The following is a 13,717-nucleotide window of genomic DNA, read 5'->3' on the forward strand; positions in this document are numbered from 1 at the left end:
AGAACATGAATTAGAAACCAGCTATTTACTGAAATGTGATATCAAAACACACACACACACACACACACACACACACACACACACGCGCGCGCGCGTGTGTGTGTGTGTGTGTGTGTGTGTGTGTGTGTGTGTGTGTGTGTGTTTTGATATCACATTTCAGTAAATTGCTGAATACATTTGTTAATGTTAGCTGCACTACGTGCATCACAGGCTTTTTAATTTGGTGTTCTGCCATCATACAATAAATTATCCTACTTGCTCTTAATCTTTCATTCTGACATATTCTACAAATAAATCTTAGCAAATACCATTCTTCAAGAGAGCATTGCTCATGAATTAGAAACCAGCAATTGCTCATGAATTAGAAACCAGCAATTTACTGAAATGTGATATCAAAACACACACACACACACACACACACACACACACACACACACACACACACACACACACACACACACACACGTGTGTGTGTGTGTGTGTGTGTGTGTGTGTGTGTGTGTGTGTGTGTGTGTGTGTGTGTGTGTGTGTGTGTGTGTGTGTGTGTGTGTGTGTGTGTTTTGATATCACATTTCAGTAAATTGCTGGTTTCTAATTCATCTTATATATATATATATATATATATATATATATATATGTTAGTAACGTAATCCATTACATTACACATTTTAGGTTATATAATAAGACTACTTTTCAATTACTTTTAGATTACTTTTGACCTTACTTTTAGCCTTAACTAGTTTATCAGATTTGAATACGATAATATTTTACTATAGTGATATAACAATACAAAAGAAAAAAAAATATATGTTTAAAATTTGTCTACATGTCAGGGTTTCCCAAACTGGGGTTTGTGAAGGAACTGCAGGTTGTTCGTAACATTAACACATTTTTGTAATACATTTGTCAATGTTAGCTACACTGCATGCATCTTAGAAAAAATAGTATCTATTGCTATTTAGTTTTGTTTAATTTTTCTTATATTTGTAAAACACAAGTGCTATTTACATTAAGTGTAAATGATACCAACCCCTAACCCTACCTGTTAAACACTTTATTCCCACTACATACCTGTTTGGAATATTTTCTTAATTTTTTTTTTTAAATTAATGCCTCTCCGAGCTTATATGCAATGGGAATAGGGAAAAACAAACTAAATAAATGTACAGGCTATTTATGGCTGGTATTGTTTCATTACGAAAAATGATAAGCATAACAACAATTGGTACAACAGAGCCAGAAAGCTCAATATGAGGATGAACTATTCCTTCCAAAACAACAGTATGTTACAGTTGCATATCGTGTTGGGTCATAAGGTAAGCCAGTCATTTCTCACACTGTTTTAGGAGCAGTTACATCACATCCCTAAGGATTTACTCAATGTCCCACTGACAGCTTCCTGTCTATTTTAACTCTGCAGTGTTCAGACATGCCATTGACATTCATAGCAGCTCTTTGCGTCAGTCATGAATTTTCCGACCCTGTGAGTGTTTAAAGGTGTCAGGGACAGGACCATATGGTGACTTGCATGTGAGTTTGTTGTTATTTTCATACCAAGCACTTGGGTCTACCATTAACAAACTGTCGGGGAAAGTGGATCAAGAGCACACATGTACAATACGTATCATCTTATCATAACAATGTGATATTTATACTGAGTTACTTAGACCGTCATTTCATTCATAATTTCCTATTTAGTAAATTCCTCCATCAAAATGAGGAAGCAACTTCATAAGCTGTTCCAGCACAAAATAATCTAGCTGAAGTATGTATTGTGACCTAATATCCTCCCTAGCTGGATTGCTCTCACTTCTCAACAGCATTACACAAACTTTCTATTATGGAACACTTTTTTATTTTAAGCCACTATGACCTTTTAGCACTAACGCCCATTTGAATGTTTACACTGTACTGTAGATTTAATTTCGTCTTCTGACATGTGCCACACTGTCATCAATAATCAATATTCTAGTATACTATATACATACTTGTGTGTTAATGACTGTGTGAAAGTATGACCTGTATAACCTGAGTCTGTTTCTGAGTACTTCTTATTGTAAATGATTAATCAGTTACTGTTACTCCAAAAAAAAAAAAAAAAAAAGTGACTTTTGTAAGGTATTGGATAACGAATATAAGCCAGATATCAGTTTGGGCATTGTTTTAATAAACTCAAAATAATGTCTGGTCAATTCCCGTGTGGAACATCCATACAATCAATTCCCGATGGATGAAGTTAAGAGTTGCCAAACAATGCTGGAAGTAACTGATTACATGTAATCTGGATTACTTAATCATATTCCAAAGATAATACTTGTAATTAGATTCTATTATATATTATATTATTTCATATTTTTAAATCATTTATTTTATTATTTCATATTATATTCTACAGTTGCAAGAAAAAGTATGTAAAAAATGTTTACTTGTAGTCCACAATACAAAAAAATAGCTGAATTTATTAAAATGATCCCGTCTCAATACTGTGTGTCGTTCCCTGGATGATCCACTGCTGTTTTTTGTTTTGTTTGTGATGGTTGTTCTTGAGTGTTTTGTTTGTCCTGAGCAGTTAAACTGCCCAATGTTCTTTCAGAAAAATCCTCCTGCACATTCTTCGGTTTCCCAGCGTTTTTTGCGTATTTGAACCCTCTCCAGCAGTGACTGTATGATTTTGAGATCCATCTTTTCACATTGAGAACATTTGAGGGACTCAAACACAATGTCACAATATCTACTGACGAGGCGAGTTGTTGGACCCAAGTGCAGTTTAATCAAAAAATAAAACAAAGACTTGACATGGCAAACATAAACCTCACCTATACAGCAGGTAACAACATCAATAACAGACGAAGACACATGGCAAACATGAGAGCTAAATACACACAGACTAATGACAAGACAAGTGACACCTGTGAACAGTGATTAAACAATGAACCAATGACATGACACAACACATGAGGGCATGGGAATCACATGACAATAAAACATGAAAAAACCAGGAAGTGCATGACAAGACTGAACATGACACCAGAGCTGCCAACTTTTCAAAAAAACTTAGAGTGAGATTTGGTGGGGCCAACCAAAATTTTGCCGCGAACAAAGCAAACATTGCAACAAAAAATAAAATAAATAATAATATTATAATAATAGCTATATATATATATATATATATATATATATATATATATATATATATATATATATATATATATATATATATAATAGCTATATACACACACATCACAGAAAACACTCTCTGCATCAGCATTTGAATGGGGTAGTATTGGTTTTTGTTGTTGATTTCTTTTTTGCCTTTGATAGATAAGGTTGATAATTCATTATTTCTATTAAGACAAAATGCATCTATATGACCCTTTGTATACAGTATATCCTATAGACACACACACACACACACACACACACACACACACACACACACACACACACACACAATTTTAAAGCACTATGTAGAGGCATGGTTTTGTCTAAATAGAACAAATTGATTATACATCAACCTACAGCATACTTTTACAGGGAAGAAAAAGGAAAATAACTGTCTGTCCTGTCTGTTGCTCTTCTGTCTGTTGTGTGGTTCTTTTTTGCTGTGGCTGATCTAAAAAAACAGTGTTGTAAAACTACTTTGAGTAGATAAGTTATATTCAAGCTACCCTTTTGAAAATAGCTACACTACAAGTTACTATCAAAAAGTAGCTGGCTACATTGAAGCCATGTTTCTTTTTCTTCTTCTTTTTTACAGTGAGATTGTTACGGTTCTTAATGCATTGTGTGTCCTTCTGACGCATCAGTGAATGTTTGAACCTTTTTTAATAGTTGTGTTTGAGTCCCTCAATTGTAAAAAAAGATGGATCTTAAAATCATACAGTCACTGCTGGAGAGGGTTCAAATATGCAAAACATGCTGGAAAACGTAATAATTTGCTGGACCTGAAGGATTTTTCTGAAGAACGTTGGTCAGTTTAACTGCTCAGGACAAACAAGGGACTCATGAACAACCGTCACAAAACAAAAAACAGCTGTGGATCATCCAAGGAACGACACACAGTATTGAGAATCAATGGTTCATAAACTTTTGAACGGGGTCATTTGAATAAATTCAGCTATTTTGTTGTCTTGTGGACTACATGTTAATATCTTTTATGTAAAATATCTTATTCAGGACAGTCCTAAATAAAAAAAATAATGTTGTTCAAATTATTCACATTTCCACAGATTCTGCAAGCGATTCACATACTTTTTCTTGCAACTGTATATTATAATACAATTTATTTTATATTATTTTTTATATATATTATGTTATTTTAAAATACTCATAATCAGACTACAATTAAATTTTTATTGATTTCATGATCACTTAATATTCACAAAATGGCGGTAAATTATTCCTAATTTATTGATTCTCAAAAAATCGTATTTTCTGTCTTTAAATCGTCCTTTCTAAAATAGCCTATTGCTTATGGATGTTGAGAAAGTCTTCCAGTTTTGAGGAATTGCACAATTCAGAAGCCACACTGCATAGCAAACAAAACAAAAACATTTTTTGTGTTTTATTTTGATTGTTTTTATTTTAAAATGTCACATTTTTACGGTTTAATTCATCATTAACTTTTCATCAACTTACTAACAACCTGCAGTTCCTTCACAAACTCCAGTTTGGGAAACCCTGATGTTTAATGCACTTCATTTTGTTGATGACATTTTAAACATATTTTTTTCTCTCTTTGTATTCACTCTAAAAAAAAAAAAGTCTCGTAATCATAAGGGAACCTTTTTTAGTGCTATATAGCACCAATTTTGGTGCTTCAGTGGTTCTTCAGAGGTGCTATAGCACCTTAGTCAAAGAACCGGTGAAGAACCTCTGAAGAACCGCTGAAGAACCACTGAAGCACCAAAAATGGTGCTATATAGCACTAAAAAAGGTTCCCCTATGATTACGAGCCAAGAACTATTTTTGGTGCCATATAGAACCTTTTTTTTTTTTAGAGTGTTGATATATCACTATAGTACAATATTATCATATTCAAATCTATGTGATAAACTAGTTAAGACTAAAAGTAAGGTCAAAAAAGTAGTCTGGTTTCCTAAAATGTATAAAGTAATGGATTATGTAACTAACTACAATTTTCAACATGTAGGCTAATTTGTATTCAGTAACGGACTACAATTTGAAAGTAACCTACCCAGCACTGTATATATATATAGAAGAACATGACCTAGAGAAACTATAGTAGTACAGATATGAGTCAGCCCACTGACAAATCAGAGCAGAATGAACTGATTCGCATTCAGTGAGATTTTCCTGCCATCTTGTGGTCGGCACTCGTTAACATTCTGTTCCATCTAGGATTGTGGTAAATTAACAAGGACATAGTTTATAAAAGTATACTGCTATATAAATGGGTTTTAGCAATACAGTTGTCCAGATATTGATTATTACTGGAATTACTGCAATTGTTCAGACTAAACAAGGCTTCACTGAGAATGTAAGACAGTGTTAACTCATTCTTTTGTATCAGATCTTTAAAATAAACTAGATTTTTAACAGAATTTTATCTAATTATTCCTTGTTATTTAATTCAAATGGAAAGAATAATAAAGTACTAGTGCTACTACTAATAATAATACTAACATACTTTTAAAGCTATTGCTATTATTATTAATAATAATAATCAACACTAAATGTTTTGTTTTTGTGCTTCTGTGCAGAAAACCTGAGCATAAAATAGGACATTTATTGCCCCATGACACTTAATCACCCCACGATCCACTCTGTGCTCTCATAATACAAGATCACGTATTATATACAGTACACACATCATAACAGTTTGAGTGCTCAGCTTGATTAGCATACTCAAGTGCATTTTGGAATTGTAGATTTACATGCAAACAATCATGAACTTTAAAACAGCACACGACCTGCCAGTGTTTGTTGCCATGGCTTAAGAGGTCAAGACTGAATGTAAAAGGAAGTTATCTTGTCTGGAACATTTGTTTTTAACTCTGTTGTTGCTGGAATCTCTTTGGAATCTCTTGGAATCGAACTTTGTGGTAAACACACCATTTATATTAGTTCACAATTTGTATTAAGCAGTGATTTTCAACCAACCTCAATATGACTTAGGCTATATTAACCTAAATACCTAATCAAAATCTTATTTTAATTCACCTGCTCGAAAAAAAAAAAATAAGTACAATAAAAAATAGTGTATAATACATTTTGTGTGCAAAATCCTTCTCCTTAATCCTTATCCAGTAAATCACGAACAACAAAATTCATGAGGCCTTCTATCCCACATGGAAAGAACCTATATGAGGATATATGCACATATATGAAACCTATATGCAGTTTATATGCACATATATGCACATATATGATAATATATGTTGCATATATGCGTATATATGCCGCATATATGCGTATATGCCACATATAGGCAAAATTGAGGTGCATATATGTGCATATACAGGCCATATAGGTCTCCTGTATTGCTTCTTTATATCCACATATAAGCCCTATACATACAAGATATGTCTCCTATATATCTCATGGCAGGATCTGGTCATTTTGTAGCTCATATCTCACTTTGGCAACTGTCATACATGATGTCTAGCTCATATTATCTATTATCAATGCAATAACTAAGAAACAATTATGCAAGAACTTATGCGAACACGTGAAATTGGTATCCCATGTAATTGGCATGTTATGGAATTTAACTATGGCAATTAGGTGAGAGGAGATGGAAAGCTATGTCTACAGGTTTTCCTGAAACATTTACAAGGTTGATTCTTTCTTGTATGAAGATAGTGGAAAAGAAGGAAATGTATGACAAAATGGTTTGTGTTTTTTTTTTATTTTGTCAATCAAGCTTTTTTTCCAATTTCAAGTCACTTCCAGATTCACATTACAGATCATACACATCCACACATTTACCGTTACATCCACCAAATGCAATGCAAAATTTGTATGGTCTAAAGGCAGTTACTAGATGAATATGGCTGAATAGGTGCACATATAGGTGAACATATAAGTGCACATATAGGTGAACATATATGTGCATATATGCACACATATATACGTGCATATATGTACCTATAGGTATATGTATGCACGTATGTACACATATATGTACATATAGGAAAACTGACAATTTTGAGACCCGTTATTTTTCTGAGAAAAAAAAATATTACAAATTGTAATTTGTATTCAGTAACGGACTACAATTTGAAAGTAACCTACCCAGCACTGTAGCTATATATATATATATATATATATATATATATATATATATATATATATATATATATATATATATATATATATATATATATATATATATATATATATATATATATATATATATATATATATATATATATATATATGTGTGTGTGTGTGTGTGTGTATATATATAGAAGAACATGACCTAGAGCAGGGGTTTTCAAACTTTTTGTGTGTGTGGACCACTATTTGTAATCAAAAAAGTTTGCGGACCACCTCATAACACACATAATAAAATATGTCTACACACAGTCCTAGCTGAATTATTCCGCACCTCTAAATAGGCTTACTAGCACTAAAACTATAACTAGTCATCACATCAGTACAACAGGCTTGTTAAAAGAAAGTTTACTGCACACAACGGCTGCTACATATTTAATTTATTTATTCTGGCTCATAGATGCATCCGACTCATTGTCAATCTCTTCATTTTTTGTAACTTCTGCCTCTGTCTCTTTTCTCTTCAGAGAACCTGTTGCTATCCACCGATCCATAACAGCACTGAACTTGAACGTCACGGCCAAAGCAGCACTAGCCTATTTTAGTAATCGCACAATAACTTGACAATTAAATACAAATGTTATATCAATATAGGCCTACATATTCTTTTTATTTTTTATTTTTTTATGGGAATTTCCTGGTAAAATGAAGGTAAAAAAATATTTTATTTGATTTTATTTTGCCTTTCCACGGACCACCTGCAGTACCCTCACGGACCACTAGTGGTCCGCGGACCACAGTTTGGGAATGACTGACCTAGAGAAACTATAGTAGTACAGATATGAGTCAGCCCACTGACAAATCAGAGCAGAATGAACTGATTCGCATTCAGTGAGATTTTTCTGCCATCTTGTGGTCGGCACTCACTGTAATATGGAGAACATAACTGTTCCATCTAGGATTGTGGTAAATTAACAAGGACATAGTTTATAAAAGTAGCCTACGCTATGTGTTTTTAGCAATACAGTTGTCCAGATATTGATTATTACTGGAATTACTGCAATTGCTGAACAAGCTATAGGCTTCACTGAGAGTAGGCTATAAGACAGTGTTAACTCATTCTTTTGTATCAGATCTTTAAAATAAACTAGATTTTTAACAGAATTGTCTCTAATTATTTCTGTTTTGTTATTTAATTCAAATGGAAAGAATAATACTGAGAACTGAGGGGGGAAAAAAACATAAAAATCGTGCTAGCCAACTGTTATTTAAATCTAATGATCGCTTCGCTCACATCACATCATACCATGCAAATTATTATTGTTATACTTTGTTCTCAAATTGTTGATGTTAACAACATCAGCATTGCGTGACTACGTGTATTTAGTGTGTATTAGCGTTACCTGTAGGTTTCAATTAGCCTACTGTACAGTAGCCTAATCTTTTGCTTTTGACTACGGGTGAATTTCCACTTGTCACTGATGATTGTTGTTTGGACCTTTATGGATTACAATCCGCCATCAAAATGATACATTTCATTATTCCAGCTGCTGTGAGAAAAGGCTGTAAATGATCCGCCACCTGCAGCATCCTCACATGCTATACTACTAGCTACTAGCCAGCCAGACTCCTTCTATACTGGCGTAGCCTAATGACGCAAAGACATGCTCGAATTTCCCGCGGAAAGCCACCAGTAGCCTACCACTCAAATTATATCACATTATTACAAGCTTACCGTTGGGAATTGGGCTAAGGTAAGGAGGTAGTTATGGACTGCAGCTTTAAACTTTACATGTGTACGGATTAAAACATACCCAGCTAACAAAAATATGTTCAAAGAACGTTTTGCTAACCTTTCCATTAAGTTATTAGGTCTAACATTCTCTGAACATGTAAAAAACGCACAGTTTTAAAACTTTTAGGCTATTTGGTTATCCAAACATTAAGGAAACATTCGATTTTATAATTTTGAAGTAGTAACACTTAAAAAACATTAGACGAACACCCAACTAAAATGTTTCAGAAAAAAAGATTCCATGGATGAAATATGGGCTACTAAATAACCTTTTTGTTCTAACATTTTGAGAACATTTACTGTAACTCTGAACAAATGTTTAACGTTACTGGAAGAATGTTTGCTTATAAGAGAGCCGCGTTCTGAGCCAAAGTTCTGTGAACGTTTCCTGTTGGCTCCATATAAATCCATATTAGGCCTACAGTAAAAAAAAAAATTGCTTACACACAATTTCTGAAACTATGGCTCTATTTCTTAAAACTCTACATGCGAACCCACAAATCATGCACACAAGACGCGAAATGTGCACATCTCTTGCAAAAGCACTTTTTAGAACTACTACTTCTAAAAAGTGTGTTTTTGCGTAGTAACTGATCAAATTAGGTTTAAACAGAAATGCAAGAGGGTAATTTTTATTTATTTATTTCTGAAAACATCAATTTATGATACATTTTTTTCATACAAGATCGCTGAGTGTAGGTAATTGGGAAATGATTGTGGCATTTACAGTAAAAACATAGTTGTTATTTACCTATATCACCAGCAGGTGTCGTGATTGGACCACAAAGTTTTCTTTTCTGAAGACACCGGAGTAGCAAGTGTGCCATGCACTTAGTAAGTAGCTATATACTGTGATAATGTGCATGCTCCTGTGTTCAGCTTGACAAATTTAAAAATCTCTAATACAATGGTAACCAACAGAGTATCTGGTTACTTGTAGCGTGGGCGCATATTGGACCTGTGTGCAAACATTATGCCTGTTACCTGTGACTTTAAACACCTCCAATACTTCACCTGATACATTAACAGTATCTAGTTGTGAGAAATGTCAGTCATAATAATGCAATAATGCAACCACTTGACATGCATCATCTTGAATTGTTTGAAACAGAATAACACAGTCACAAGCCACCCACTCCAGACCCTTCACACATCTCAGTGCTTGAGAAATCAGTGTTTAGCAGCACAGATGGATCTTACACAACACGTCCAGGAAATCAACTTTCAAAAGATTTCTGTCAAAAACTGCACTTGATTCTGATTGGTCAATTGCAGTATTCTTCCATCAAGTATCATTTTGTTTAATAACTGCTAAAGTGTATAATTGACCATTGAACTGAACTGGTTTGAATCAACATTGCACTGATTACCGTTGTATTCTGTAGAGCTGCGTATATCTGAATTTAACTAATTTCATAACTGATGAACTTTACACTGTTAAATAATTTTCTTATTACTGTGATGCTGCTTTGTATAAAGTGCTGTATGAATAAAAGTGACTTGACCATTGGCAAGCCGATTTTGAGTTAAAACTATTGTGCTCTAGATAAGTAAAATTGCAGCCATTTCTCAACCAAAATTATTGAGAACTGAGAATGTTACATCAATGTTTAATCCGTTTTGGCTACATGATCACGCCGGACCCCACACAGAGTAAGAGTTTACGCTGGTTGTAAGAAACTCCTTAGGGGTTGAGGCAGAAGAAGCCGTTCTTTGATGGAAGCCGATAGACAGATGAGCAAGTCCAGCTGTCCAGACCCTCTCGGCATCAGTTTACCACAGCCTAAGTGCCTCCCAAAGAGATCCCAAAGCAAATGGACCCCTGGCCCCGCTACCCTTTACCATATGATATGGCATATAGTCATATCAGCCCTCTTTTCATGCTGCCACACACTTACGCATATGTAGTCACACATGCACACACACACACATCTTAGAACAGACTGTTCTTTCTCCATGGAGTATCATTTTATTTTATTGCTTTTATGTCAGAATTGCAGGGCAGTAAAAACACATGCCCTCCCAGCAGACACTCAAACAAACACATGCATGCCGAAACAGCTGATTCTCTCTCCTCCTCAGGGGGTCTCCGCCTGGTGCCAGACCCAACGGCTGAATGTTGTAGCCTAATACTGTTATTCTGTAGCGCATAAATGCCTCAGCTGTCAAAAAAAATTCAACTTGCCTGCCAAACATCCCAGGCCTAAGACAAACTTCAGGGGTGTTTTGGTAGCGTTTCTTCTGCCTTGTGACTTTCTTTCCACAGAAAGATCTTCTCACACATTCATTCATTTACTCACTCAGCCTAACACTATGTGTATGTTCCTCCTAGACCTTAAGGGCATTAACTGAAAGCAGATGGACCTCGGCGTAAATATATGGCTTCTCAGATTTTTTTCCTGATAAAAAAAAATAGTTTTCTTCCAGTAAAAGCATGTTTCTCCTCATGTTTCTTAATTTCAGATGAGATCTCATCAGTTTTTTTAATGGTTTACACTTTATTTTAAGGTGACGCTGTTACAGTATAATTACACAAATAAGTACTGAGTAATATTATTTAAATATAGGGTAGGTTTTGGTTTGAGGTTAGTTACTTGTAATTATGCATAATTTACTGTTTTTACTATAGTACGTACATATAACGTGTAACTATGTCACCTTAAAATAAAGTGTTACCTTAAATGTACTCAGGTTTGCCAAGATATCTAAGATAGATAGATAGATAGATAGATAGATAGATAGATAGATAGATAGATAGATAGATAGATAGATAGATAGATAGATAGATAGATAGATAGATAGATAGATAGATAGATAGATAGATAGATAGATAGATAGATAGATAGATAGATAGATAGATAGATAGATAGATAGATAGTTAGATAGATAGATAGATAGATAGATAGATAGATAGATAGATAGATAGATAGATAGATAGATAGATACATAGATACATAGATACATAGATACATAGATATTATATTTCATTTTTATTAAGTTCACAGTTCTTCTGAAAATTAAAACTTTTTACAAGTTAAAACAGAATGAAATAATTATATCAAATTTAGTTCATGTGAAGGTTTAATTATTGTAATTCCACCTTTATTTCATGTCATACAGGTTTGGAACAGTATGAGGATGAATAAATGGTAATAAATGTTTTTTGGGTGAACTAAGCCTAAAAATTGCAGAATTATTTTTTCCTTTTTAGACCCCTTTGTTCGGTTTGTGCTATCCACATTTTTGTTGTTGTTTCTGAATCCTCTAATGGTATGTAAACATTTGTCGATTTTGATTTCTTAAATTACATTTTAGAAGAATCATCTGAGAAATCTGAGTCATAATTGAGAGCTCCATTAAGCCTCCTTAACTTTTTTAAAAAGTGCAGTAAAATTGTTTTGCATCCCCAGTCTTCTGAAGAAGAATCTAAGAGCATAAACTATAATCAGATGACCTGTCATTTGACACACAATTATTTGAGTGTATGACCCGTTACAGTTGTGGGAGGTGAGGTTGAGTAATTAGTTCTACTTTAATGGTTTTATAAGTGGACAGAAGGTCTTCTTCCCCACCTCACCCCCAGCCCTCTTCCTGTGCGGGATGAATAATGCTTTGATCAGCTAGAGAGGGATGGATCAGTGCGTGTGTGAGTGATAGAGAGAGAAAGAGTGCAGGAAAAGGAGTATTTGTGTTTAAAGTCTGCAGATGTGTGTGTGAGGGTGGAAAGGCAGGATCAATCACATTCATTGACAGTTCTTATCCAGGATGAAGGCTCACCCAGGGATTCCCTAGAGACCCATACAGTGGTCCATCATGCTGCTGGCAGAAGGGGCTGATGGGATGCAGTGTCCAGCCCATCTGTCGGGACATGGACATGACATGACCGTATGGCTGCACATCTACTCAGCATCTCTATACTGTCCTGGTCACTCACCCCTTGAAATGCATACCCTTCTAAACGCCATTTGTGTCTAATTCCTCGTGTATGAATTCCTATGTTTTCGAACAATCTGCTTACGCCCCACTGAGGGTTGGTGGGGTTAGGGCTGGACCTTCATATTCAGTTTTTTTTTCTAAGGGTATATATACACAACAATGATGTACTACAAACGGAAACGTTTTTCCTTTGCGTTTTTGAAAAGTTTCACATACAGACAACAATGTTTTCAAAATGATCCCGGTAAGGATCCGTGAAAATGATTAAAACGCTGTGTTTTTGTAGTATACACTCAAAAACGCACTTTCAAACCTTCAAACCAAAGCCTTCGAAATGCAGTTTTCGCATAAATGAACGGCCGAAACAAAATGGAAATAAAAGTTTTTCTTTTATTAAGAAATGAATGCTGGTTCTGATAGAAGGGTGTCAGAATACACAGTGCATCACAGTTTGTTGCGTATATGGGGCTGCATAACCACAGACCAGTCAGGGTGCCCATGCTGACCCCTGTCCACCACCAAAAGTGCCATCAGTGGGTACGTGAGCATCAGAACTGGTGCACGGAACAATGGAAGAAGGTGGCCTGGTGTACTGAATCACGTTTTCTTTTACATCACGTGGATGGCTGGGTGCGTGTGCGTTGCTTACCTGGGGAACACATGGCCCCAGGATGCACTTTGGGAAGAAGGCAAGCCGGCGGAGGCAGTGTGATGCTTTGGGCAATGTTCTGCTGGGAAACCTTGGGT

The sequence above is a fragment of the Gobio gobio genome (assembly GCF_949357685.1).
Source record: "Gobio gobio genome assembly, chromosome: 11".
Classification (NCBI taxonomy): Eukaryota; Metazoa; Chordata; class Actinopteri; order Cypriniformes; family Gobionidae; genus Gobio; species Gobio gobio.